Source organism: Protopterus annectens, chromosome 1.part2 (assembly GCF_019279795.1).
Source record: "Protopterus annectens isolate FY-2018-M chromosome 1.part2, PAN1.0, whole genome shotgun sequence".
In the NCBI taxonomy this organism is placed as follows: Eukaryota; Metazoa; Chordata; order Ceratodontiformes; family Protopteridae; genus Protopterus; species Protopterus annectens.
Window position 1 is genome coordinate 529,161,640 of NC_056727.1, and position 25,910 is coordinate 529,187,549.

General features: G+C 37.9%; 1 protein-coding gene, 10 non-coding genes and 1 pseudogene across 14 annotated transcripts in view; all 12 read left to right on the top strand.

Moving 5' to 3' along the window:
* DHX57 (DExH-box helicase 57) overlaps positions 1-25,910 on the top strand; it is a 2,066,546-nt gene that overhangs the window by 1,200,450 nt on the left and 840,186 nt on the right. The gene's annotated exons all lie outside the window — the stretch shown is intronic.
* On the top strand, positions 4,563-4,678 carry LOC122792552. The gene has a single exon (XR_006363369.1). It is a non-coding gene; the product is annotated as a U5 spliceosomal RNA (small nuclear RNA).
* On the top strand, positions 6,655-6,770 carry LOC122792549. The gene has a single exon (XR_006363366.1). It is a non-coding gene; the product is annotated as a U5 spliceosomal RNA (small nuclear RNA).
* On the top strand, positions 8,740-8,855 carry LOC122792534. The gene has a single exon (XR_006363352.1). It is a non-coding gene; the product is annotated as a U5 spliceosomal RNA (small nuclear RNA).
* On the top strand, positions 10,815-10,929 carry LOC122792526. The gene has a single exon (XR_006363345.1). It is a non-coding gene; the product is annotated as a U5 spliceosomal RNA (small nuclear RNA).
* LOC122792558 lies at positions 12,915-13,029 on the top strand. Its single transcript, XR_006363374.1, has one exon. It is a non-coding gene; the product is annotated as a U5 spliceosomal RNA (small nuclear RNA).
* On the top strand, positions 15,007-15,117 carry LOC122792546 (annotated as a pseudogene).
* Positions 17,101-17,216, top strand: LOC122792518. Its single transcript, XR_006363337.1, has one exon. It is a non-coding gene; the product is annotated as a U5 spliceosomal RNA (small nuclear RNA).
* LOC122792547 lies at positions 19,166-19,278 on the top strand. Its single transcript, XR_006363364.1, has one exon. It is a non-coding gene; the product is annotated as a U5 spliceosomal RNA (small nuclear RNA).
* LOC122792535 lies at positions 21,260-21,375 on the top strand. Its single transcript, XR_006363353.1, has one exon. It is a non-coding gene; the product is annotated as a U5 spliceosomal RNA (small nuclear RNA).
* On the top strand, positions 23,338-23,453 carry LOC122792519. The gene has a single exon (XR_006363338.1). It is a non-coding gene; the product is annotated as a U5 spliceosomal RNA (small nuclear RNA).
* On the top strand, positions 25,435-25,547 carry LOC122792562. Its single transcript, XR_006363378.1, has one exon. It is a non-coding gene; the product is annotated as a U5 spliceosomal RNA (small nuclear RNA).

Sequence of the window (25,910 nt, forward strand, 5' to 3'; positions counted from 1 at the left end):
GTACCCAGAAGCCTGGCGTTCCCTCACTCAAGACAGATGGGTACAGTCGATCATATCCGAGGGTTACAAAATTCCTTTCGAGGAAAGTCCTTTCTATCCCTTAAATTCCCTTCCAGATGTACCACCCGGTCTAAGGGAAATTGCAGAGTTAGAAGTCTTAAAACTACTGCAAAAAAGAGCCATTCAGACAGTTACAACAGACCATTCAGAGCCCGGAATCTACTCAAGGTTCTTTTGGTCCCCAAAAGGCGGGAGACTGGAGACCAATATTGGATCTCAGCAGACTCAACAAGTCTGTGAGGAAGACAAGATTCGAATGGTCACTCTTCAGTCAATTCTGCCCTTCTTACAGAAGGACAACTGGATGTGCTCAATAGATCTTCAGGATACGTACTATCACATAAAAATTCACAGACGCTCCAGGAGATTTCTCCGCTTTCGGCTGGGGTCCAGTCTTTTCCAGTTCAGAGCCCTGCCCTTTGGTCTCACTACAGCCCCCAGAGTGTTCACCAAATGCATGGCAGTGGTCACGGCTCACCTGAGATGTCAAGGATTCCAGGTGTTTCCGTATCTCAACGACTGGCTCCTTTCAGCCACCACCAGGCATCAGCTTATTCAAGCCAGGGATTACACAATAAATCTTTGTTCTCATTTGGGCATCTCGATCAACTTCGAAAAGTCATCCTTATCGCCCTGCCAGTCTATTACTTTCATAGGCGCAAACTTAAACACTGTTCGGATGTCAGCTACCCTTACAGACCAAAGAGTTTCAGACATTCAAAGTCATGTCAGGATCATTCTAGCCAACAAGAAAGTACAGGCCAGAATGGTTCTAAAGGTATTAGGCCTCATGGCTGCGGCCATAACTCTTCTTCCCCTGGCTCGCTTCTACATGCGCCTTCTTCAGTGGATGTTGTTCACTCAGTGGTCTTACCAACAACTTCCAATGCGTCACCAAATTCTGGTGACACAGATTTGCAAAAATCATCTTGCTTGGTGGATCACTTCTCCCCAGATTCGCCAAGGCAGACACTTTGTACCCCCATCCCCGGTAGCCACTGTCACCATGGATGCCTCCCTGATCGGGTGGGGGTCATTATCAGGGCAGGATGGTTCATGGGACATGGCAACCGCTAGTACCACCTGCACATAAATGTCCTAGAGATGAGAGCAGTGCTTTTAACGTTGCAAGCCCTCAATGACTTTCTTCCTGTAGGGACAATTGCAGTCCACACAGACAACATGTCTGTAGTTTGGTATATCAACAAACAGGGCGGAACCAAGTCCTACCCCTTGTGTCGAGAAGCACTCAGACTTTGGCAATGGGCGATCTCCTCTCATCGGTTTCTGGTAGCAACGCACATCCCTGGGAAAACCAACATTTTAGCGGACAGATTGAGCAGAGCTGTTCTCATGCCTCACGAGTGGTCTCTCAAGCAATCTATAGTGGAAGAGATTTTTCTGGAATGGGGTCGCCCATGTTGCGATCTTTTTGCTACTCCCCAAAACAGCAAATGCCCAGACGACTTCTCTCTCTTCCCTCTGCCAGGCCATCCCCCCAGAGACTCTCTGACCCAGGATTGGCCCCAGGGACTTCTTTATGCCTTTCCTCCTTTTCCCCTGATCCCTCGAGTTATCCAGAAAGCAACCGTTTTGAGAGCCAAAATGATTCTCATTGCTCCTTATTGGCCTCAACAAATTTGGTTTCCGTTCCTCCATCTTCACCTTTTGGTGCAGCCGTGGCATCTGGACCCAGTGCCAGATCTTCTGATTCACCAATCCGGTCAGCTGCACCGGTCTATCCCTTCTCTCAACCTCACAGCATGGTTGCTCCACTTCCTTCCTTAGCCAGGCTTCCTATGATCTCTAACCCCGTTAGAGACATTCTAGTAGCTTCTTTAAAATCCTCTACCAGGAGGATTTATACAAGCAAATGGAAACGTTTCTCTTATTGGGCTAAAGCCAAGAATATTGATCCCTTCACTGCCCCAGTTCAGGCAGTTTTGGATTTCTTAGCGGAGATTTTTCATGCAGGCTCCTCTTCTTCCACAGTTAGAGTTCAATTGGCTGCTATCTCGAACTTTCATGTCGGGTTCGCAGATCACAATATTATGTCCCACAGGCTTTGTAGAGCCTTCTTGAAAGGAATTTTCCTCCTGAAGCCTCCAGTCAAGAATCCTCCTCCTCAATGGGATCTAAATTTAGTGCTGATATCCTTGATTCTTCCCCCCTTCGAGCCAGCTGTTTCTTGCTCCCTGAAATTTCTTTCTTGGAAAACCTTATTCCTAGTAGCTATTACATCGGCCAGGAGGGTGTCTGAACTTCATGCTCTATCGGTTCGACCCCCCTATTTGGTCTTTCACAAAGCAGAGTATCATTGAGAACTAATCCGACCTTTTTGCCTAAGGTCGCCTCAAAGACTAATTTGAATCAATCCATTGATCTCCTGTATTTTTCCAAACTATTCAAACAGATCGAACAAAACTACATTATCTTGATGTCCACCGCCAACTCAGATATTATTTGGACAGAACTAAACAATTTAGGAAATCCGATCAACTCTTTGTTTCCTATGCTGATAACAAGAAAGGCCTTCCTGTCTCAAAAGTGACCTTATCTAGATGGCTTTCTTCTGTCATCTAGGAAATTTATCGGTTCAGGGGAAAACAGCTGTGCTCAAAACCTAAAGCACATTCAACTAGAAGCTTAGCTACTTCTACAGCCTTTCAAGCTAGACTTCCTTTAGACACCATTTGTGCAGCGGCCACTTGGGCCACTCCTCATACTTTTGTTTCCCATTACAAATTGGACTTGGCCTTCAGGGACAGAGCCAGTTTTGGCTCTACAGTCCTCAAGAGTCTGTTCCATTGAGCCACCCAGGATAGAAGTGCTAGGGACGCGGTCCCATCAAGCAAGAATGAAGGCGAGATTGACAACTTAACATTGAGAAGTTATGTACCTACCATAACGTTCCATGTTAGTTGTCTTCTCTCGCCTTCTTTCCGGCGACCCTCCCTCCTTCCCCCAGGCCTGGACAGACCTTTTTCTACAAGGAATTATTATTCTGAAGACCATTCAGAGCTGGTCCTTCTTCCATCCTGTAGGCTTTTCTTTCTTCCTTTGGGAAGTGTTTATGCTTGGTGCTATTGCCCCTTTGTCATCAAACGAGATCTGGGTACTTACCGCCTTGCATCATGGGATATGGGGCTGTCTCGAGCTGGTAAAAGTGACTCTCGAGCTTAGCAAGTGCCGAGCCGAGGATCGGCTCCGAACCCATCAAGCAAGAAAGAAGGCGAGAGAAGACAACTAACATGGAACGTTATGGTAGGTACATAACTTCACATTTTGTGATTTTCATCTCACTGTCTGCAAATGGATGTTATGGTAATTTGCTGTTTTAAAGTTGATCCGGTTGAAAATATTTGCCTAATTACAGTGCATTGCTGTGATTCCTGAGGAATGTTTGTCTCAGCTGTGGAGCACATGTCAAGTCAATGAGATGTTGTTTCTACCTGATAACCAGACAGTTGTCTGTCACATAGAAGTTCTTTAATTGGCAACACATAAACTTGCAGCAAGCTAAATATTTGCAGTCATTGTTTAATGTAAGAAAATACATATATTTACATATATTCGTATTTCTTTTCAGAATACATAAATCTTTTGCCTTTTTATAAAGCTTTCCATGGAGATGATCAATAAAAGTTTAATTGCTATTTTTTTTTGCCCTACATTTTCAGGGTTTCTCTGTTTAATAAGAGAAATTAACTGTTTGATCTTAATATTGTCATTTTAAGTAGGTGTCAGATTATGTCATACCTTCTCTCTATAATTTTCCATAAGCTCCTTTTATTTTCTGAAAGTATTCCCCTTACATGTGTATATCTTACGGTTTTCAGCTTGGAGGAGAATGTTGTTTTTCAAGCCACTTTAATGGTTTCGTTGAGGTATTAGGAATTTTGTCACATCACTAGATGACATTTCTCTTTCTACTAAATCAGCAGCACTATGTTTCTTGTGTGTAATATTTTTCTGCTTTGGAAATGTTCATAGGTAGGCAGGTACTAGGCTATCTGCCCGAAGGCATTTATAAGCCTCGCCGGAATGTGTTGGCTTTCACCGTCCCCTAAGATTAGTTGCCTGTGCTTCTGTCCAGCAGAGATGTTTCTGCATCATTGTCTGCAAGTGTTGCATGAGGCATAGCATTACCTGGTGTGCAGTTGTTTTGTGACAACCTGTGCGTTTCCTAAATACAAAATCTTTATAAGAAAGTATATTTGAGAACACATTTAGTGCAGCCATTCCTGAATATATGTAGACATCATTGTTTTCCCAGCTATCGCTATAGATGGCTAAACATATTTGCATACCCACAATGCATTGCTGTGATTCCTGTGGAATGTTTGTCTCTGCTGTGGATATTCAAGTCATTGAGACTGTTGACCTTTGAAGGTCAAGGCCGTTGCCACTTGTCTAGTGTTCTTAAAATGGCAACACTTATACTTGCAGCAAGCTAAATGTTTGTGGTAGTTGTTTAATATAAGAAAATACATATTTTGAATGGACTCTTATTTCTCTTCAAAATGCATAAATCTTTCGCCTTTTACTAAAGATTTCCCTGGAGAGGATCAATAAGAGTTTAGTGTCTATTTTGTGTTTGCCCTACATTTGTAGGGTGTCTCCTTCAGTTTAGCAAGAGAAATTAGCTGTTTTATTTAAGCGTTTTCAGTTTAGACAGGATTCAGAAGATATCATCCTGTCTTTATCTGTAATTTGCTAAAGGTACCTTTTTTTTAGCACCATTCCTCTTACCTGGGTAAATCTTCATCATGCTGGAGGAGATTGATTTTCAAGTTGCTTTACGGGTTTCCTTGATTTATTAGGAGCTTAGCCTCATCACTAGTATGTTGTTTCTCATTTTTTCATATCAGCTAAATTCACTCAGCATTCTATTTCGTATCAGTAATATTTTTTCTGCTTTGGAAAATTACCCCATCTTTGTACACAGGTGCTGCAAGAGGCATAGCAGTACTTGTAAGTATCCTAAATACAAAATGTTTACAAGAAAGTACATTTGAGAAAACATTTAGTGCAGCCATTCCTGAATATATGTAGACATCCTTGTTTTCCCAGCTATGGCTATACATGCTAAACTGATCTACTTTAAAATATTGAATTACCATAACATCATGTTGCAGACACTTTACAGCATCAGAAGTTTTCACCGGGAAAGGAGGCAGTTGGCCAAGATAGTGAACTTTGCCCTTTTCTCCTTTGTAGTGAGATCTCAGAGTTGGTGTATTTAGTTAGTGGGGGTGTGGGGGGTGTTTTATTTGCTTCAGGTAGTTTTTTATTTCATGCTGTCCAAGTGTTTACTTAGGTGGTGAAACCTTCCGATGATGTGAACGTTCGGTAATGTAATGTTTTGTGATTTTCATCTCACTGTCTGCAAATGGATGTTATGGTAATTTGCTGTTTTAAAGTTGATCCGGTTGAAAATATTTGCCTAATTACAGTGCATTGCTGTGATTCCTGAGGACTGTTTGTCTCAGCTGTGGAGCACATGTCAAGTCAATGAGATATGTCACCCTTGTTGTTTCTGCCTGATAACCAGACAGTTGTCTGTCACATAGAAGTTCTATAATTGGCAACACATAAACTTGCAGCAAGCGAATTATTTGCGGTCATTGTTTAATGTAAGAAAATATTTATATTTACATATATTCGTATTTCTTTTCGGAATACATAAATCTTTTGCCTTTTTATAAAGCTTTCCATGGAGATGATCAATAAAAGTTTAATTGCTCTTTTTTGTTTGCCCTACATTTTCAGGGTTTCTCTGTTTAATAAGAGAAATTAACTGTTTGATCTTAATATTGTCATTTTAAGTAGGCGTCAGATTATGTCATACCTTCTCTCTATAATTTTCCATAAGCTCCTTTTATTTTCTGAAAGTATTCCCCTTACATGTGTATATCTTACGGTTTTCAGCTTGGAGGAGAATGTTGTTTTTCAAGCCACTTTAATGGTTTCGTTGAGGTATTCGGAACTTTGTCACATCACTAGATGACATTTCTCTTTCTACTAAATCAGCAGCACTATGTTTCTTGTGTGTAATATTTTTCTGCTTTGGAAATGTTCATAGGTAGGCAGGTACTAGGCTATCTGCCTGAAGGCATTTATAAGCCTCGCCGGAATGTGTTGGCTTTCGCCGTCCCCTAAGTATAGTTGCCTGTGCCTCTGTCCAGCAGAGATGTTTCTGCATCATTGTCTGCAATTGTTGCATGTGGCATAGCATTACCTGGTGTGCACTTGTTTTGTGACAACCTGTGCGTTTCCTAAATACAAAATGTTTATAAGAAAGTATATTTGAGAACACATTTAGTGCAGCCATTCCTGAATATATGTAGACATCATTGTTTTCCCAGCTATAGCTATAGATGGCTAAGCATATTTGCATACCCACAATGCATTGCTGCGATTCCTGTGGAATGTTTGTCTCCGCTGTGGATATTCAAGTCATTGAGACTGTTGACCTTTGAAGGTCAAGGCAGTTGCCACTGGTCTAGTGTTCTTAAAATGGCAACACTTATACTTGCAGCAAGCTAAATGTTTGTGGTAGTTGTTTAATATAAAAAAATACATACTTTAAATGTACTCTGATTTCTCTTCATAATGCATAAATCTTTCGCCTTTTACTAAAGATCTCTGTGGAGAGGATCAATAGGAGTTTAGTGTCTATTTTTTGTTTGCCCTACATTTGTAGGGTGTCTCTTTCAGTTTAACAAGAGAAATTAGCTGTTTTATTTAAGCATTTTCAGTTTAGACAGGCTTCAGAAGGTACCATCCTGTCTTTATCTGTAATTCGCTAAAGGTGCCTTTTTTTCTGACACCATTCCTCTTACCTGGGTAAATCTTCATCATGCTGGAGAAGATTGATTTTCAAGCTGCTTTACGGGTTTCCTTGATTTATTAGGAGCTTAGCCTCATCACTAGTATGTTGTTTCTCATTTTATCATATCAGCTAAATTCACTCAGCATTCTATTTCCTATCAGTAATATTTTTTCTGCTTTGGAAAATTACCCCATCTTTGTACACAGGTGCTGCAAGAGGCATAGCAGTACTTGTATGTTTCCTAAATACAAAATGTTTACAAGAAAGTACATTTGAGAAAACATTTAGTGCAGCCATTCCTGAATATATGTAGACATCCTTGTTTTCCCAGCTATGGCTATACATGCTAAACTGATCTACTTTAAAATATCGAATTACCATAACATCGTGTTGCAGACACTTTACATTACCGAACAGTCACAGCATCAGAAGTTTTCACCGGGAAAGGAGGCAGTTGGCCAAGATAGTGAACTTTGCCCTTTTCTCCTTTGTAGTGAGATCTCATGGGGGTGTGGGGGGTGTTTTATTTGCTTCAGGTAGTTTTTATTTCATGCTGTCCAAGTGTTTAGTTAGGTGGTGAAACCTTCCGATGATGTGAACGTTCGGTAATGTAATGTTTTGTGATTTTCATCTCACTGTCTGCAAATGGATGTTATGGTAATTTGCTGTTTTAAAGTTGATCCGGTTGAAAATATTTGCCTAATTACAGTGCTTTGCTGTGATTCCTGAGGACTGTTTGTCTCAGCTGTGGAGCACATGTCAAGTCAATGAGATATGTCACCCTTGTTGTTTCTGCCTGATAACCAGACAGTTGTCTGTCACATAGAAGTTCTTTAATTGGCAACACATAAACTTGCAGCAAGCTAAATATTTGCGGTCATTGTTTAATGTAAGAAAATACATATATTTACATATATTCGTATTTCTTTTCGGAATACATAAATCTTTTGCCTTTTTATAAAGCTTTCCATGGAGATGATCAATAAAAGTTTAATTGCTATTTTTTTTTGCCCTACATTTTCAGGGTTTCTCTGTTTAATAAGAGAAATTAACTGTTTGATCTTAATATTGTCATTTTAAGTAGGCGTCAGATTATGTCATACCTTCTCTCTATAATTTTCCATAAGCTCCTTTTATTTTCTGAAAGTATTCCCCTTACATGTGTATATCTTACGGTTTTCAGCTTGGAGGAGAATGTTGTTTTTCAAGCCACTTTAGTGGTTTCGTTGAGGTATTAGGAATTTTGTCACATCACTAGATGACATTTCTCTTTCTACTAAATCAGCAGCACTATGTTTCTTGTGTGTAATATTTTTCTGCTTTGGAAATGTTCATAGGTAGGCAGGTACTAGGCTATCTGTCCGAAGGCATTTATAAGCCTCGCTGAATGTGTTGGCTTTCCCCGTCTCCTAAGATTAGTTGCCTGTGCCTCTGTCCAGCAGAGATGTTTCTGCATCATTGTCTGCAATTGTTGCATGTGGCATAGCATTACCTGGTGTGCACTTGTTTTGTGACAACCTGTGCGTTTCCTAAATACAAAATGTTTATAAGAAAGTATATTTGAGAACACATTTAGTGCAGCCATTCCTGAATATATGTAGACATCATTGTTTTCCCAGCTATAGCTATAGATGGCTAAGCATATTTGCATACCCACAATGCATTGCTGTGATTCCTGTGGAATGTTTGTCTCCGCTGTGGATATTCAAGTCATTGAGACTGTTGACCTTTGAAGGTCAAGGCAGTTGCCACTTGTCTAGTGTTCTTAAAATGGCAACACTTATACTTGCAGCAAGCTAAATGTTTGTGGTAGTTGTTTAATATAAAAAATACATACTTTAAATGTACTCTGATTTCTCTTCATAACGCATAAATCTTTCGCCTTTTACTAAAGATTTCCGTGGAGAGGATCAATAAGAGTTTAGTGTCTATTTTTTGTCTCTTTCAGTTTAACAAGAGAAATTAGCTGTTTTATTTAAGCATTTTCAGTTTAGACAGGCTTCAGAAGATACCATCCTGTCTTTATCTGTAATTCGCTAAAGGTACCTTTTTCTGACACCATTCCTCTTACCTGGGTAAATCTTCATCATGCTGGAGAAGATTGATTTTCAAGCTGCTTTACGGGTTTCCTTGATTTATTAGGAGCTTAGCCTCATCACTAGTATGTTGTTTCTCATTTTATCATATCAGCTAAATTCACTCAGCATTCTATTTCCTATCAGTAATATTTTTCTGCTTTGGAAAATTACCCCATCTTTGTACACAGGTGCTGCAAGAGGCATAGCAGTACTTGTATGTTTCCTAAATACAAAATGTTTACAAGAAAGTACATTTGAGAAAACATTTAGTGCAGCCATTCCTGAATATATGTAGACATCCTTGTTTTCCCAGCTATGGCTATACATGCTAAACTGATCTACTTTAAAATATCGAATTACCATAACATCGTGTTGCAGACACTTTACATTACCGAACAGTCACAGCATCAGAAGTTTTCACCGGGAAAGGAGGCAGTTGGCCAAGATAGTGAACTTTGCCCTTTTCTCCTTTGTAGTGAGATCTCAGAGTTGGTGTATTTAGTTAGTGGGGGGTGTTTTATTTGCTTCAGGTAGTTTTTTATTTCATGCTGTCCAAGTGTTTAGTTAGGTGGTGAAACCTTCCGATGATGTGAACGTTCGGTAATGTAATGTTTTGTGATTTTCATCTCACTGTCTGCAAATGGATGTTATGGTAATTTGCTGTTTTAAAGTTGATCCGGTTGAAAATATTTGCCTAATTACAGTGCATTGCTGTGATTCCTGAGGACTGTTTGTCTCAGCTGTGGAGCACATGTCAAGTCAATGAGATATGTCACCCTTGTTGTTTCTGCCTGATAACCAGACAGTTGTCTGTCACATAGAAGTTCTTTAATTGGCAACACATAAACTTGCAGCAAGCTAAATATTTGCGGTCATTGTTTAATGTAAGAAAATACATATATTTACATATATTCGTATTTCTTTTCGGAATACATAAATCTTTTGCCTTTTTATAAAGCTTTCCATGGAGATGATCAATAAAAGTTTAATTGCTCTTTTTTGTTTGCCCTACATTTTCAGGGTTTCTCTGTTTAATAAGAGAAATTAACTGTTTGATCTTAATATTGTCATTTTAAGTAGGCGTCAGATTATGTCATACCTTCTCTCTATAATTTTCCATAAGCTCCTTTTATTTTCTGAAAGTATTCCCCTTACATGTGTATATCTTACGGTTTTCAGCTTGGAGGAGAATGTTGTTTTTCAAGCCACTTTAATGGTTTCGTTGAGGTATTAGGAATTTTGTCACATCACTAGATGACATTTCTCTTTCTACTAAATCAGCAGCACTATGTTTCTTGTGTGTAATATTTTTCTGCTTTGGAAATGTTCATAGGTAGGCAGGTACTAGGCTATCTGCCCGAAGGCATTTATAAGCCTCGCCGGAATGTGTTGGCTTTCGCCGTCCCCTAAGATTAGTTGCCTGTGCCTCTGTCCAGCAGAGATGTTTCTGCATCATTGTCTGCAATTGTTGCATGTGGCATAGCATTACCTGGTGTGCACTTGTTTTGTGACAACCTGTGCGTTTCCTAAATACAAAATGTTTATAAGAAAGTATATTTGAGAACACATTTAGTGCAGCCATTCCTGAATATATGTAGACATCATTGTTTTCCCAGCTATAGCTATAGATGGCTAAGCATATTTGCATACCCACAATGCATTGCTGTGATTCCTGTGGAATGTTTGTCTCCGCTGTGGATATTCAAGTCATTGAGACTGTTGACCTTTGAAGGTCAAGGCAGTTGCCACTTGTCTAGTGTTCTTAAAATGGCAACACTTATACTTGCAGCAAGCTAAATGTTTGTGGTAGTTGTTTAATATAAAAAATACATACTTTAAATGTACTCTGATTTCTCTTCATAACGCATAAATCTTTAGCCTTTTACTAAAGATTTCCGTGGAGAGGATCAATAAGAGTTTAGTGTCTATTTTTGTTTGCCCTACATTTGTAGGGTGTCTCTTTCAGTTTAACAAGAGAAATTAGCTGTTTTATTTAAGCATTTTCAGTTTAGACAGGCTTCAGAAGATACCATCCTGTCTTTATCTGTAATTCGCTAAAGGTACCTTTTTTCTGACACCATTCCTCTTACCTGGGTAAATCTTCATCATGCTGGAGAAGATTGATTTTCAAGCTGCTTTACGGGTTTCCTTGATTTATTAGGAGCTTAGCCTCATCACTAGTATGTTGTTTCTCATTTTATCATATCAGCTAAATTCACTCAGCATTCTATTTCCTATCAGTAATATTTTTTCTGCTTTGGAAAATTACCCCATCTTTGTACACAGGTGCTGCAAGAGGCATAGCAGTACTTGTATGTTTCCTAAATACAAAATGTTTACAAGAAAGTACATTTGAGAAAACATTTAGTGCAGCCATTCCTGAATATATGTAGACATCCTTGTTTTCCCAGCTATGGCTATACATGCTAAACTGATCTACTTTAAAATATCGAATTACCATAACATCGTGTTGCAGACACTTTACATTACCGAACAGTCACAGCATCAGAAGTTTTCACCGGGAAAGGAGGCAGTTGGCCAAGATAGTGAACTTTGCCCTTTTCTCCTTTGTAGTGAGATCTCAGAGTTGGTGTATTTAGTTAGTGGGGGTGTGGGGGGTGTTTTATTTGCTTCAGGTAGTTTTTTATTTCATGCTGTCCAAGTGTTTAGTTAGGTGGTGAAACCTTCCGATGATGTGAACGTTCGGTAATGTAATGTTTTGTGATTTTCATCTCACTGTCTGCAAATGGATGTTATGGTAATTTGCTGTTTTAAAGTTGATCGGTTGAAAATATTTGCCTAATTACAGTGCATTGCTGTGATTCCTGAGGACTGTTTGTCTCAGCTGTGGAGCACATGTCAAGTCAATGAGATATGTCACCCTTGTTGTTTCTGCCTGATAACCAGACAGTTGTCTGTCACATAGAAGTTCTTTAATTGGCAACACATAAACTTGCAGCAAGCTAAATATTTGCGGTCATTGTTTAATGTAAGAAAATACATATATTTACATATATTCGTATTTCTTTTGAATACATAAATCTTTTGCCTTTTATAAAGCTTTCCATGGAGATGATCAATAAAAGTTTAATTGCTATTTTTTTTTGCCCTACATTTTCAGGGTTTCTCTGTTTAATAAGAGAAATTAACTGTTTGATCTTAATATTGTCATTTTAAGTAGGCGTCAGATTATGTCATACCTTCTCTCTATAATTTTCCATAAGCTCCTTTTATTTTCTGAAAGTATTCCCCTTACATGTGTATATCTTACGGTTTTCAGCTTGGAGGAGAATGTTGTTTTCAAGCCACTTTAATGGTTTCGTTGAGGTATTAGGAATTTTGTCACATCACTAGATGACATTTCTCTTTCTACTAAATCAGCAGCACTATGTTTCTTGTGTGTAATATTTTTCTGCTTTGGAAATGTTCATAGGTAGGCAGGTACTAGGCTATCTGCCCGAAGGCATTTATAAGCCTCGCCGGAATGTGTTGGCATTCGCCGTCCCCTAAGATTAGTTGCCTGTGCCTCTGTCCAGCAGAGATGTTTCTGCATCATTGTCTGCAATTGTTGCATGTGGCATAGCATTACCTGGTGTGCACTTGTTTTGTGACAACCTGTGCGTTTCCTAAATACAAAATGTTTATAAGAAAGTATATTTGAGAACACATTTAGTGCAGCCATTCCTGAATATATGTAGACATCATTGTTTTCCCAGCTATAGCTATAGATGGCTAAGCATATTTGCATACCCACAATGCATTGCTGTGATTCCTGTGGAATGTTTGTCTCCGCTGTGGATATTCAAGTCATTGAGACTGTTGACCTTTGAAGGTCAAGGCAGTTGCCACTTGTCTAGTGTTCTTAAAATGGCAACACTTATACTTGCAGCAAGCTAAATGTTTGTGGTAGTTGTTTAATATAAAAAATACATACTTTAAATGTACTCTGATTTCTCTTCATAATGCATAAATCTTTTGCCTTTTACTAAAGATTTCCGTGGAGAGGATCAATAAGAGTTTAGTGTCTATTATACATTTGTAGGGTGTCTCTTTCAGTTTAACAAGAGAAATTAGCTGTTTTATTTAAGCATTTTCAGTTTAGACAGGCTTCAGAAGATACCATCCTGTCTTTATCTGTAATTAAGCTAAAGGTACCTTTTTTCTGACACCATTCCTCTTACCTGGGTAAATCTTCATCATGCTGGAGAAGATTGATTTTCAAGCTGCTTTACGGGTTTCCTTGATTTAGTAGGAGCTTAGCCTCATCACTAGTATGTTGTTTCTCATTTTATCATATCAGCTAAATTCACTCAGCATTCTATTTCCTATCAGTAATATTTTTTCTGCTTTGGAAAATTACCCCATCTTTGTACACAGGTGCTGCAAGAGGCATAGCAGTACTTGTATGTTTCCTAAATACAAAATGTTTACAAGAAAGTACATTTGAGAAAACATTTAGTGCAGCCATTCCTGAATATATGTAGACATCCTTGTTTTCCCAGCTATGGCTATACATGCTAAACTGATCTACTTTAAAATATCGAATTACCATAACATCGTGTTGCAGACACTTTACATTACCGAACAGTCACAGCATCAGAAGTTTTGACGGAGAAAGGAGGCAGTTGGCCCACACAGTGAACTTTGCCACTTTTCTCCTTTGTAGTGAGATCTCAGAGTTGGTGTATTTAGTTAGTGGGGTGTGGGGGTGTTTTATCTGCTTCAGGTAGTTTTTTATTTCGTGCTGTCCAAGTGTTTAGTTAGGTGGTGAAACCTTCCGATGATGTGAAAGTTCGGTAATGTAATGTTTTGTGATTTTCATCTCACTGTCTGCAAATGGATGTTATGGTAATTTGCTGTTTTAAAGTTGATCGGTTGAAAATATTTGCCTAATTACAGTGCATTGCTGTGATTCCTGAGGACTGTTTGTCTCAGCTGTGGAGCACATGTCAAGTCAATGAGATATGTCACCCTTGTTGTTTCTGCCTGATAACCAGACAGTTGTCTGTCACATAGAAGTTCTTTAATTGGCAACACATAAACTTGCAGCAAGCTAAATATTTGCGGTCATTGTTTAATGTAAGAAAATACATATATTTACATATATTCGTATTTCTTTTGAATACATAAATCTTTTGCCTTTTATAAAGCTTTCCATGGAGATGATCAATAAAAGTTTAATTGCTATTTTTTTTTGCCCTACATTTTCAGGGTTTCTCTGTTTAATAAGAGAAATTAACTGTTTGATCTTAATATTGTCATTTTAAGTAGGCGTCAGATTATGTCATACCTTCTCTCTATAATTTTCCATAAGCTCCTTTTATTTTCTGAAAGTATTCCCCTTACATGTGTATATCTTACGGTTTTCAGCTTGGAGGAGAATGTTGTTTTTCAAGCCACTTTAATGGTTTCGTTGAGGTATTAGGAATTTTGTCACATCACTAGATGACATTTCTCTTTCTACTAAATCAGCAGCACTATGTTTCTTGTGTGTAATATTTTTCTGCTTTGGAAATGTTCATAGGTAGGCAGGTACTAGGCTATCTGCCCGAAGGCATTTATAAGCCTCGCCGGAATGTGTTGGCTTTCGCCGTCCCCTAAGATTAGTTGCCTGTGCCTCTGTCCAGCAGAGATGTTTCTGCATCATTGTCTGCAATTGTTGCATGTGGCATAGCATTACCTGGTGTGCACTTGTTTTGTGACAACCTGTGCGTTTCCTAAATACAAAATGTTTATAAGAAAGTATATTTGAGAACACATTTAGTGCAGCCATTCCTGAATATATGTAGACATCATTGTTTTCCCAGCTATAGCTATAGATGGCTAAGCATATTTGCATACCCACAATGCACTGCTGTGATTCCTGTGGAATGTTTGTCTCCGCTGTGGATATTCAAGTCATTGAGACTGTTGACCTTTGAAGGTCAAGGCAGTTGCCACTTGTCTAGTGTTCTTAAAATGGCAACACTTATACTTGCAGCAAGCTAAATGTTTGTGGTAGTTGTTTAATATAAAAAAATACATACTTTAAATGTACTCTGATTTCTCTTCACATAAATCTTTCGCCTTTTACTAAAGATTTCCGTGGAGAGGATCAATAAGAGTTTAGTGTCTATTTTTTGTTTGCCCTACATTTGTAGGGTGTCTCTTTCAGTTTAACAAGAGAAATTAGCTGTTTTATTTAAGCATTTTCAGTTTAGACAGGCTTCAGAAGATACCATCCTGTCTTTATCTGTAATTCGCTAAAGGTACCTTTTTTCTGACACCATTCCTCTTACCTGGGTAAATCTTCATCATGCTGGAGAAGATTGATTTTCAAGCTGCTTTACGGGTTTCCTTGATTTATTAGGAGCTTAGCCTCATCACTAGTATGTTGTTTCTCATTTTATCATATCAGCTAAATTCACTCAGCATTCTATTTCCTATCAGTAATATTTTTTCTGCTTTGGAAAATTACCCCATCTTTGTACACAGGTGCTGCAAGAGGCATAGCAGTACTTGTATGTTTCCTAAATACAAAATGTTTACAAGAAAGTACATTTGAGAAAACATTTAGTGCAGCCATTCCTGAATATATGTAGACATCCTTGTTTTCCCAGCTATGGCTATACATGCTAAACTGATCTACTTTAAAATATCGAATTACCATAACATCGTGTTGCAGACACTTTACATTACCGAACAGTCACAGCATCAGAAGTTTTCAGCGGAAAGGAGGCAGTTGGCCAAGATAGTGAACTTTGCCCTTTTCTCCTTTGTAGTGAGATCTCAGAGTTGGTGTATTTAGTTAGTGGGGGTGTGGGGGGTGTTTTATTTGCTTCAGGTAGTTTTTTATTTCATGCTGTCCAAGTGTTTAGTTAGGTGGTGAAACCTTCCGATGATGTGAACGTTCGGTAATGTAATGTTTTGTGATTTTCATCTCACTGTCTGCAAATGGATGTTATGGTAATTTGCTGTTTTAAAGTTGATCCGGTTGAAAATATTTGCCTAATTACAGTGCATTGCTGTGATTCCTGAGGACTGTTTGTCTCAGCTGTGGAGCACATGTCAAGTCAATGAGATATGTCACCCTTGTTGTTTCTGCCTGATAACCAGACAGTTGTCTGTCACATAGAAGTTCTTTAATTGGCAACACATAAACTTGCAGCAAGCTAAATATTTGCGGTCATTGTTTAATGTAAGAAAATACATATATTTGCATATATTCGTATTTCTTTTGAATACATAAATCTTTTGCCTTTTATAAAGCTTTCCATGGAGATGATCAATAAAAGTTTAATTGCTATTTTTTTTTGCCCTACATTTTCAGGGTTTCTCTGTTTAATAAGAGAAATTAACTGTTTGATCTTAATATTGTCATTTTAAGTAGGCGTCAGATTATGTCATACCTTCTCTCTATAATTTTCCATAAGCTCCTTTTATTTTCTGAAAGTATTCCCCTTACATGTGTATATCTTACGGTTTTCAGCTTGGAGGAGAATGTTGTTTTCAAGCCACTTTAATGGTTTCGTTGAGGTATTAGGAATTTTGTCACATCACTAGATGACATTTCTCTTTCTACTAAATCAGCAGCACTATGTTTCTTGTGTGTAATATTTTTCTGCTTTGGAAATGTTCATAGGTAGGCAGGTACTAGGCTATCTGCCGAAGGCATTTATAAGCCTCGCCGAATGTGTTGGCTTCGCCGTCCCCTAAGATTAGTTGCCTGTGCCTCTGTCCAGCAGAGATGTTTCTGCATCATTGTCTGCAATTGTTGCATGTGGCATAGCATTACCTGGTGTGCACTTGTTTTGTGACAACCTGTGCGTTTCCTAAATACAAAATGTTTATAAGAAAGTATATTTGAGAACACATTTAGTGCAGCCATTCCTGAATATATGTAGACATCATTGTTTTCCCAGCTATAGCTATAGATGGCTAAGCATATTTGCATACCCACAATGCATTGCTGTGATTCCTGTGGAATGTTTGTCTCCGCTGTGGATATTCAAGTCATTGAGACTGTTGACCTTTGAAGGTCAAGGCAGTTGCCACTTGTCTAGTGTTCTTAAAATGGCAACACTTATACTTGCAGCAAGCTAAATGTTTGTGGTAGTTGTTTAATATAAAAAAATACATACTTTAAATGTACTCTGATTTCTCTTCATAACGCATAAATCTTTCGCCTTTTACTAAAGATTTCCGTGGAGAGGATCAATAAGAGTTTAGTGTCTATTTTTTGTTTGCCCTACATTTGTAGGGTGTCTCTTTCAGTTTAACAAGAGAAATTAGCTGTTTTATTTAAGCATTTTCAGTTTAGACAGGCTTCAGAAGATACCATCCTGTCTTTATCTGTAATTCGCGGGGTAAATCTTCATCATGCTGGAGAAGATTGATTTTCAAGCTGCTTTACGGGTTTCCTTGATTTAGTAGGAGCTTAGCCTCATCACTAGTATGTTGTTTCTCATTTTATCATATCAGCTAAATTCACTCAGCATTCTATTTCCTATCAGTAATATTTTTTCTGCTTTGGAAAATTACCCCATCTTTGTACACAGGTGCTGCAAGAGGCATAGCAGTACTTGTATGTTTCCTAAATACAAAATGTTTACAAGAAAGTACATTTGAGAAAACATTTAGTGCAGCCATTCCTGAATATATGTAGACATCCTTGTTTTCCCAGCTATGGCTATACATGCTAAACTGATCTACTTTAAAATATCGAATTACCATAACATCGTGTTGCAGACACTTTACATTACCGAACAGTCACAGCATCAGAAGTTTTCACCGGGAAAGGAGGCAGTTGGCCAAGATAGTGAACTTTGCCCTTTTCTCCTTTGTAGTGAGATCTCAGAGTTGGTGTATTTAGTTAGTGGGGTGTGGGGGTTGTTTTATTTGCTTCAGGTAGTTTTTTATTTCATGCTGTCCAAGTGTTTAGTTAGGTGGTGAAACCTTCCGATGATGTGAACGTTCGGTAATGTAATGTTTTGTGATTTTCATCTCACTGTCTGCAAATGGATGTTATGGTAATTTGCTGTTTTAAAGTTGATCCGGTTGAAAATATTTGCCTAATTACAGTGCATTGCTGTGATTCCTGAGGACTGTTTGTCTCAGCTGTGGAGCACATGTCAAGTCAATGAGATATGTCACCCTTGTTGTTTCTGCCTGATAACCAGACAGTTGTCTGTCACATAGAAGTTCTTTAATTGGCAACACATAAACTTGCAGCAAGCTAAATATTTGCGGTCATTGTTTAATGTAAGAAAATACATATATTTACATATATTCGTATTTCTTTTGAATACATAAATCTTTTGCCTTTTATAAAGCTTTCCATGGAGATGATCAATAAAAGTTTAATTGCTATTTTTTTTTGCCCTACATTTTCAGGGTTTCTCTGTTTAATAAGAGAAATTAACTGTTTGATCTTAATATTGTCATTTTAAGTAGGCGTCAGATTATGTCATACCTTCTCTCTATAATTTTCCATAAGCTCCTTTTATTTTCTGAAAGTATTCCCCTTACATGTGTATATCTTACGGTTTTCAGCTTGGAGGAGAATGTTGTTTTCAAGCCACTTTAATGGTTTCGTTGAGGTATTAGGAATTTTGTCACATCACTAGATGACATTTCTCTTTCTACTAAATCAGCAGCACTATGTTTCTTGTGTGTAATATTTTTCTGCTTTGGAAATGTTCATAGGTAGGCAGGTACTAGGCTATCTGCCCGAAGGCATTTATAAGCCTCGCTGGAATGTGTTGGCTTTCGCCGTCCCCTAAGATTAGTTGCCTGTGCCTCTGTCCAGCAGAGATGTTTCTGCATCATTGTCTGCAATTGTTGCATGTGGCATAGCATTACCTGGTGTGCACTTGTTTTGTGACAACCTGTGCGTTTCCTAAATACAAAATGTTTATAAGAAAGTATATTTGAGAACACATTTAGTGCAGCCATTCCTGAATATATGTAGACATCATTGTTTTCCCAGCTATAGCTATAGATGGCTAAGCATATTTGCATACCCACAATGCACTGCTGTGATTCCTGTGGAATGTTTGTCTCCGCTGTGGATATTCAAGTCATTGAGACTGTTGACCTTTGAAGGTCAAGGCAGTTGCCACTTGTCTAGTGTTCTTAAAATGGCAACACTTATACTTGCAGCAAGCTAAATGTTTGTGGTAGTTGTTTAATATAAAAAATACATACTTTAAATGTACTCTGATTTCTCTTCATAGCATAAATCTTTAGCCTTTTACTAAAGATTTCCGTGGAGAGGATCAATAAGAGTTTAGTGTCTATTATTGTTTGCCCTACATTTGTAGGGTGTCTCTTTCAGTTTAACAAGAGAAATTAGCTGTTTTATTTAAGCATTTTCAGTTTAGACAGGCTTCAGAAGATACCATCCTGTCTTTATCTGTAATTAAGCTAAAGGTACCTTTTTCTGACACCATTCCTCTTACCTGGGTAAATCTTCATCATGCTGGAGAAGATTGATTTTCAAGCTGCTTTACGGGTTTCCTTGATTTAGTAGGAGCTTAGCCTCATCACTAGTATGTTGTTTCTCATTTTATCATATCAGCTAAATTCACTCAGCATTCTATTTCCTATCAGTAATATTTTTCTGCTTTGGAAAATTACCCCATCTTTGTACACAGGTGCTGCAAGAGGCATAGCAGTACTTGTATGTTTCCTAAATACAAAATGTTTACAAGAAAGTACATTTGAGAAAACATTTAGTGCAGCCATTCCTGAATATATGTAGACATCCTTGTTTTCCCAGCTATGGCTATACATGCTAAACTGATCTACTTTAAAATATCGAATTACCATAACATCGTGTTGCAGACACTTTACATTACCGAACAGTCACAGCATCAGAAGTTTTCACCGGGAAAGGAGGCAGTTGGCCAAGATAGTGAACTTTGCCCTTTTCTCCTTTGTAGTGAGATCTCAGAGTTGGTGTATTTAGTTAGTGGGGGTGTGGGGGGTGTTTTATTTGCTTCAGGTAGTTTTTTATTTCATGCTGTCCAAGTGTTTAGTTAGGTGGTGAAACCTTCCGATGATGTGAAAGTTCGGTAATGTAATGTTTTGTGATTTTCATCTCACTGTCTGCAAATGGATGTTATGGTAATTTGCTGTTTTAAAGTTGATCGGTTGAAAATATTTGCCTAATTACAGTGCATTGCTGTGATTCCTGAGGACTGTTTGTCTCAGCTGTGGAGCACATGTCAAGTCAATGAGATATGTCACCCTTGTTGTTTCTGCCTGATAACCAGACAGTTGTCTGTCACATAGAAGTTCTTTAATTGGCAACACATAAACTTGCAGCAAGCTAAATATTTGCGGTCATTGTTTAATGTAAGAAAATACATATATTTGCATATATTCGTATTTCTTTTGAATACATAAATCTTTTGCCTTTTATAAAGCTTTCCATGGAGATGATCAATAAAAGTTTAATTGCTATTTTTTTTTGCCCTACATTTTCAGGGTTTCTCTGTTTAATAAGAGAAATTAACTGTTTGATCTTAATATTGTCATTTTAAGTAGGCGTCAGATTATGTCATACCTTCTCTCTATAATTTTCCATAAGCTCCTTTTATTTTCTGAAAGTATTCCCCTTACATGTGTATATCTTACGGTTTTCAGCTTGGAGGAGAATGTTGTTTTTCAAGCCACTTTAATGGTTTCGTTGAGGTATTAGGAATTTTGTCACATCACTAGATGACATTTCTCTTTCTACTAAATCAGCAGCACTATGTTTCTTGTGTGTAATATTTTTCTGCTTTGGAAATGTTCATAGGTAGGCAGGTACTAGGCTATCTGCCGAAGGCATTTATAAGCCTCGCCGAATGTGTTGGCTTCGCCGTCCCCTAAGATTAGTTGCCTGTGCCTCTGTCCAGCAGAGATGTTTCTGCATCATTGTCTGCAATTGTTGCATGTGGCATAGCATTACCTGGTGTGCACTTGTTTTGTGACAACCTGTGCGTTTCCTAAATACAAAATGTTTATAAGAAAGTATATTTGAGAACACATTTAGTGCAGCCATTCCTGAATATATGTAGACATCATTGTTTTCCCAGCTATAGCTATAGATGGCTAAGCATATTGCATACCCACAATGCACTGCTGTGATTCCTGTGGAATGTTTGTCTCCGCTGTGGATATTCAAGTCATTGAGACTGTTGACCTTTGAAGGTCAAGGCAGTTGCCACTTGTCTAGTGTTCTTAAAATGGCAACACTTATACTTGCAGCAAGCTAAATGTTTGTGGTAGTTGTTTAATATAAAAAATACATACTTTAAATGTACTCTGATTTCTCTTCATAACGCATAAATCTTTCGCCTTTTACTAAAGATTTCCGTGGAGAGGATCAATAAGAGTTTAGTGTCTATTTTTTGTCTCTTTCAGTTTAACAAGAGAAATTAGCTGTTTTATTTAAGCATTTTCAGTTTAGACAGGCTTCAGAAGATACCATCCTGTCTTTATCTGTAATTCGCTAAAGGTACCGTTTTCTGACACCATTCCTCTTACCTGGGTAAATCTTCATCATGCTGGAGAAGATTGATTTTCAAGCTGCTTTACGGGTTTCCTTGATTTAGTAGGAGCTTAGCCTCATCACTAGTATGTTGTTTCTCATTTTATCATATCAGCTAAATTCACTCAGCATTCTATTTCCTATCAGTAATATTTTTCTGCTTTGGAAAATTACCCCATCTTTGTACACAGGTGCTGCAAGAGGCATAGCAGTACTTGTATGTTTCCTAAATACAAAATGTTTACAAGAAAGTACATTTGAGAAAACATTTAGTGCAGCCATTCCTGAATATATGTAGACATCCTTGTTTTCCCAGCTATGGCTATACATGCTAAACTGATCTACTTTAAAATATCGAATTACCATAACATCGTGTTGCAGACACTTTACATTACCGAACAGTCACAGCATCAGAAGTTTTCAGCGGGAAAGGAGGCAGTTGGCCAAGATAGTGAACTTTGCCCTTTTCTCCTTTGTAGTGAGATCTCAGAGTTGGTGTATTTAGTTAGTGGGGGTGTGGGGGGTGTTTTATTTGCTTCAGGTAGTTTTTTATTTCATGCTGTCCAAGTGTTTAGTTAGGTGGTGAAACCTTCCGATGATGTGAACGTTCGGTAATGTAATGTTTTGTGATTTTCATCTCACTGTCTGCAAATGGATGTTATGGTAATTTGCTGTTTTAAAGTTGATCCGGTTGAAAATATTTGCCTAATTACAGTGCATTGCTGTGATTCCTGAGGACTGTTTGTCTCAGCTGTGGAGCACATGTCAAGTCAATGAGATATGTCACCCTTGTTGTTTCTGCCTGATAACCAGACAGTTGTCTGTCACATAGAAGTTCTTTAATTGGCAACACATAAACTTGCAGCAAGCTAAATATTTGCGGTCATTGTTTAATGTAAGAAAATACATATATTTGCATATATTCGTATTTCTTTTCGGAATACATAAATCTTTTGCCTTTTTATAAAGCTTTCCATGGAGATGATCAATAAAAGTTTAATTGCTATTTTTTTTTGCCCTACATTTTCAGGGTTTCTCTGTTTAATAAGAGAAATTAACTGTTTGATCTTAATATTGTCATTTTAAGTAGGCGTCAGATTATGTCATACCTTCTCTCTATAATTTTCCATAAGCTCCTTTTATTTTCTGAAAGTATTCCCCTTACATGTGTATATCTTACGGTTTTCAGCTTGGAGGAGAATGTTGTTTTCAAGCCACTTTAATGGTTTCGTTGAGGTATTAGGAATTTTGTCACATCACTAGATGACATTTCTCTTTCTACTAAATCAGCAGCACTATGTTTCTTGTGTGTAATATTTTTCTGCTTTGGAAATGTTCATAGGTAGGCAGGTACTAGGCTATCTGCCGAAGGCATTTATAAGCCTCGCCGAATGTGTTGGCTTCGCCGTCCCCTAAGATTAGTTGCCTGTGCCTCTGTCCAGCAGAGATGTTTCTGCATCATTGTCTGCAATTGTTGCATGTGGCATAGCATTACCTGGTGTGCACTTGTTTTGTGACAACCTGTGCGTTTCCTAAATACAAAATGTTTATAAGAAAGTATATTTGAGAACACATTTAGTGCAGCCATTCCTGAATATATGTAGACATCATTGTTTTCCCAGCTATAGCTATAGATGGCTAAGCATATTGCATACCCACAATGCACTGCTGTGATTCCTGTGGAATGTTTGTCTCCGCTGTGGATATTCAAGTCATTGAGACTGTTGACCTTTGAAGGTCAAGGCAGTTGCCACTTGTCTAGTGTTCTTAAAATGGCAACACTTATACTTGCAGCAAGCTAAATGTTTGTGGTAGTTGTTTAATATAAAAAAATACATACTTTAAATGTACTCTGATTTCTCTTCATAACGCATAAATCTTTCGCCTTTTACTAAAGATTTCCGTGGAGAGGATCAATAAGAGTTTAGTGTCTATTTTTTGTTTGCCCTACATTTGTAGGGTGTCTCTTTCAGTTTAACAAGAGAAATTAGCTGTTTTATTTAAGCATTTTCAGTTTAGACAGGCTTCAGAAGATACCATCCTGTCTTTATCTGTAATTAAGCTAAAGGTACCTTTTTCTGACACCATTCCTCTTACCTGGGTAAATCTTCATCATGCTGGAGAAGATTGATTTTCAAGCTGCTTTACGGGTTTCCTTGATTTAGTAGGAGCTTAGCCTCATCACTAGTATGTTGTTTCTCATTTTATCATATCAGCTAAATTCACTCAGCATTCTATTTCCTATCAGTAATATTTTTTCTGCTTTGGAAAATTACCCCATCTTTGTACACAGGTGCTGCAAGAGGCATAGCAGTACTTGTATGTTTCCTAAATACAAAATGTTTACAAGAAAGTACATTTGAGAAAACATTTAGTGCAGCCATTCCTGAATATATGTAGACATCCTTGTTTTCCCAGCTATGGCTATACATGCTAAACTGATCTACTTTAAAATATCGAATTACCATAACATCGTGTTGCAGACACTTTACATTACCGAACAGTCACAGCATCAGAAGTTTTCACGGAAAGGAGGCAGTTGGCCAAGATAGTGAACTTTGCCCTTTTCTCCTTTGTAGTGAGATCTCAGAGTTGGTGTATTTAGTTAGTGGGGGTGTGGGGGGTGTTTTATTTGCTTCAGGTAGTTTTTTATTTCATGCTGTCCAAGTGTTTAGTTAGGTGGTGAAACCTTCCGATGATGTGAACGTTCGGTAATGTAATGTTTTGTGATTTTCATCTCACTGTCTGCAAATGGATGTTATGGTAATTTGCTGTTTTAAAGTTGATCCGGTTGAAAATATTTGCCTAATTACAGTGCATTGCTGTGATTCCTGAGGACTGTTTGTCTCAGCTGTGGAGCACATGTCAAGTCAATGAGATATGTCACCCTTGTTGTTTCTGCCTGATAACCAGACAGTTGTCTGTCACATAGAAGTTCTTTAATTGGCAACACATAAACTTGCAGCAAGCTAAATATTTGCGGTCATTGTTTAATGTAAGAAAATACATATATTTGCATATATTCGTATTTCTTTTGAATACATAAATCTTTTGCCTTTTATAAAGCTTTCCATGGAGATGATCAATAAAAGTTTAATTGCTATTTTTTTTTGCCCTACATTTTCAGGGTTTCTCTGTTTAATAAGAGAAATTAACTGTTTGATCTTAATATTGTCATTTTAAGTAGGCGTCAGATTATGTCATACCTTCTCTCTATAATTTTCCATAAGCTCCTTTTATTTTCTGAAAGTATTCCCCTTACATGTGTATATCTTACGGTTTTCAGCTTGGAGGAGAATGTTGTTTTCAAGCCACTTTAATGGTTTCGTTGAGGTATTAGGAATTTTGTCACATCACTAGATGACATTTCTCTTTCTACTAAATCAGCAGCACTATGTTTCTTGTGTGTAATATTTTTCTGCTTTGGAAATGTTCATAGGTAGGCAGGTACTAGGCTATCTGCCGAAGGCATTTATAAGCCTCGCCTGAATGTGTTGGCTTCGCCGTCCCCTAAGATTAGTTGCCTGTGCCTCTGTCCAGCAGAGATGTTTCTGCATCATTGTCTGCAATTGTTGCATGTGGCATAGCATTACCTGGTGTGCACTTGTTTTGTGACAACCTGTGCGTTTCCTAAATACAAAATGTTTATAAGAAAGTATATTTGAGAACACATTTAGTGCAGCCATTCCTGAATATATGTAGACATCATTGTTTTCCCAGCTATAGCTATAGATGGCTAAGCATATTGCATACCCACAATGCACTGCTGTGATTCCTGTGGAATGTTTGTCTCCGCTGTGGATATTCAAGTCATTGAGACTGTTGACCTTTGAAGGTCAAGGCAGTTGCCACTTGTCTAGTGTTCTTAAAATGGCAACACTTATACTTGCAGCAAGCTAAATGTTTGTGGTAGTTGTTTAATATAAAAAATACATACTTTAAATGTACTCTGATTTCTCTTCATAGCATAAATCTTTCGCCTTTTACTAAAGTTTTCCGAGCAGAGGATCAAAAAGACTGTAGTGTCTATTATTAATTGCCCTACATTTGTAGGGTGTCTCTTTCAGTTTAACAAGAGAAATTAGCTGTTTTATTTAAGCATTTTCAGTTTAGACAGGCTTCAGAAGATACCATCCTGTCTTTATCTGTAATTCGCTAAAGGTACCTTTTTTCTGACACCATTCCTCTTACCTGGGTAAATCTTCATCATGCTGGAGAAGATTGATTTTCAAGCTGCTTTACGGGTTTCCTTGATTTAGTAGGAGCTTAGCCTCATCACTAGTATGTTGTTTCTCATTTTATCATATCAGCTAAATTCACTCAGCATTCTATTTCCTATCAGTAATATTTTTTCTGCTTTGGAAAATTACCCCATCTTTGTACACAGGTGCTGCAAGAGGCATAGCAGTACTTGTATGTT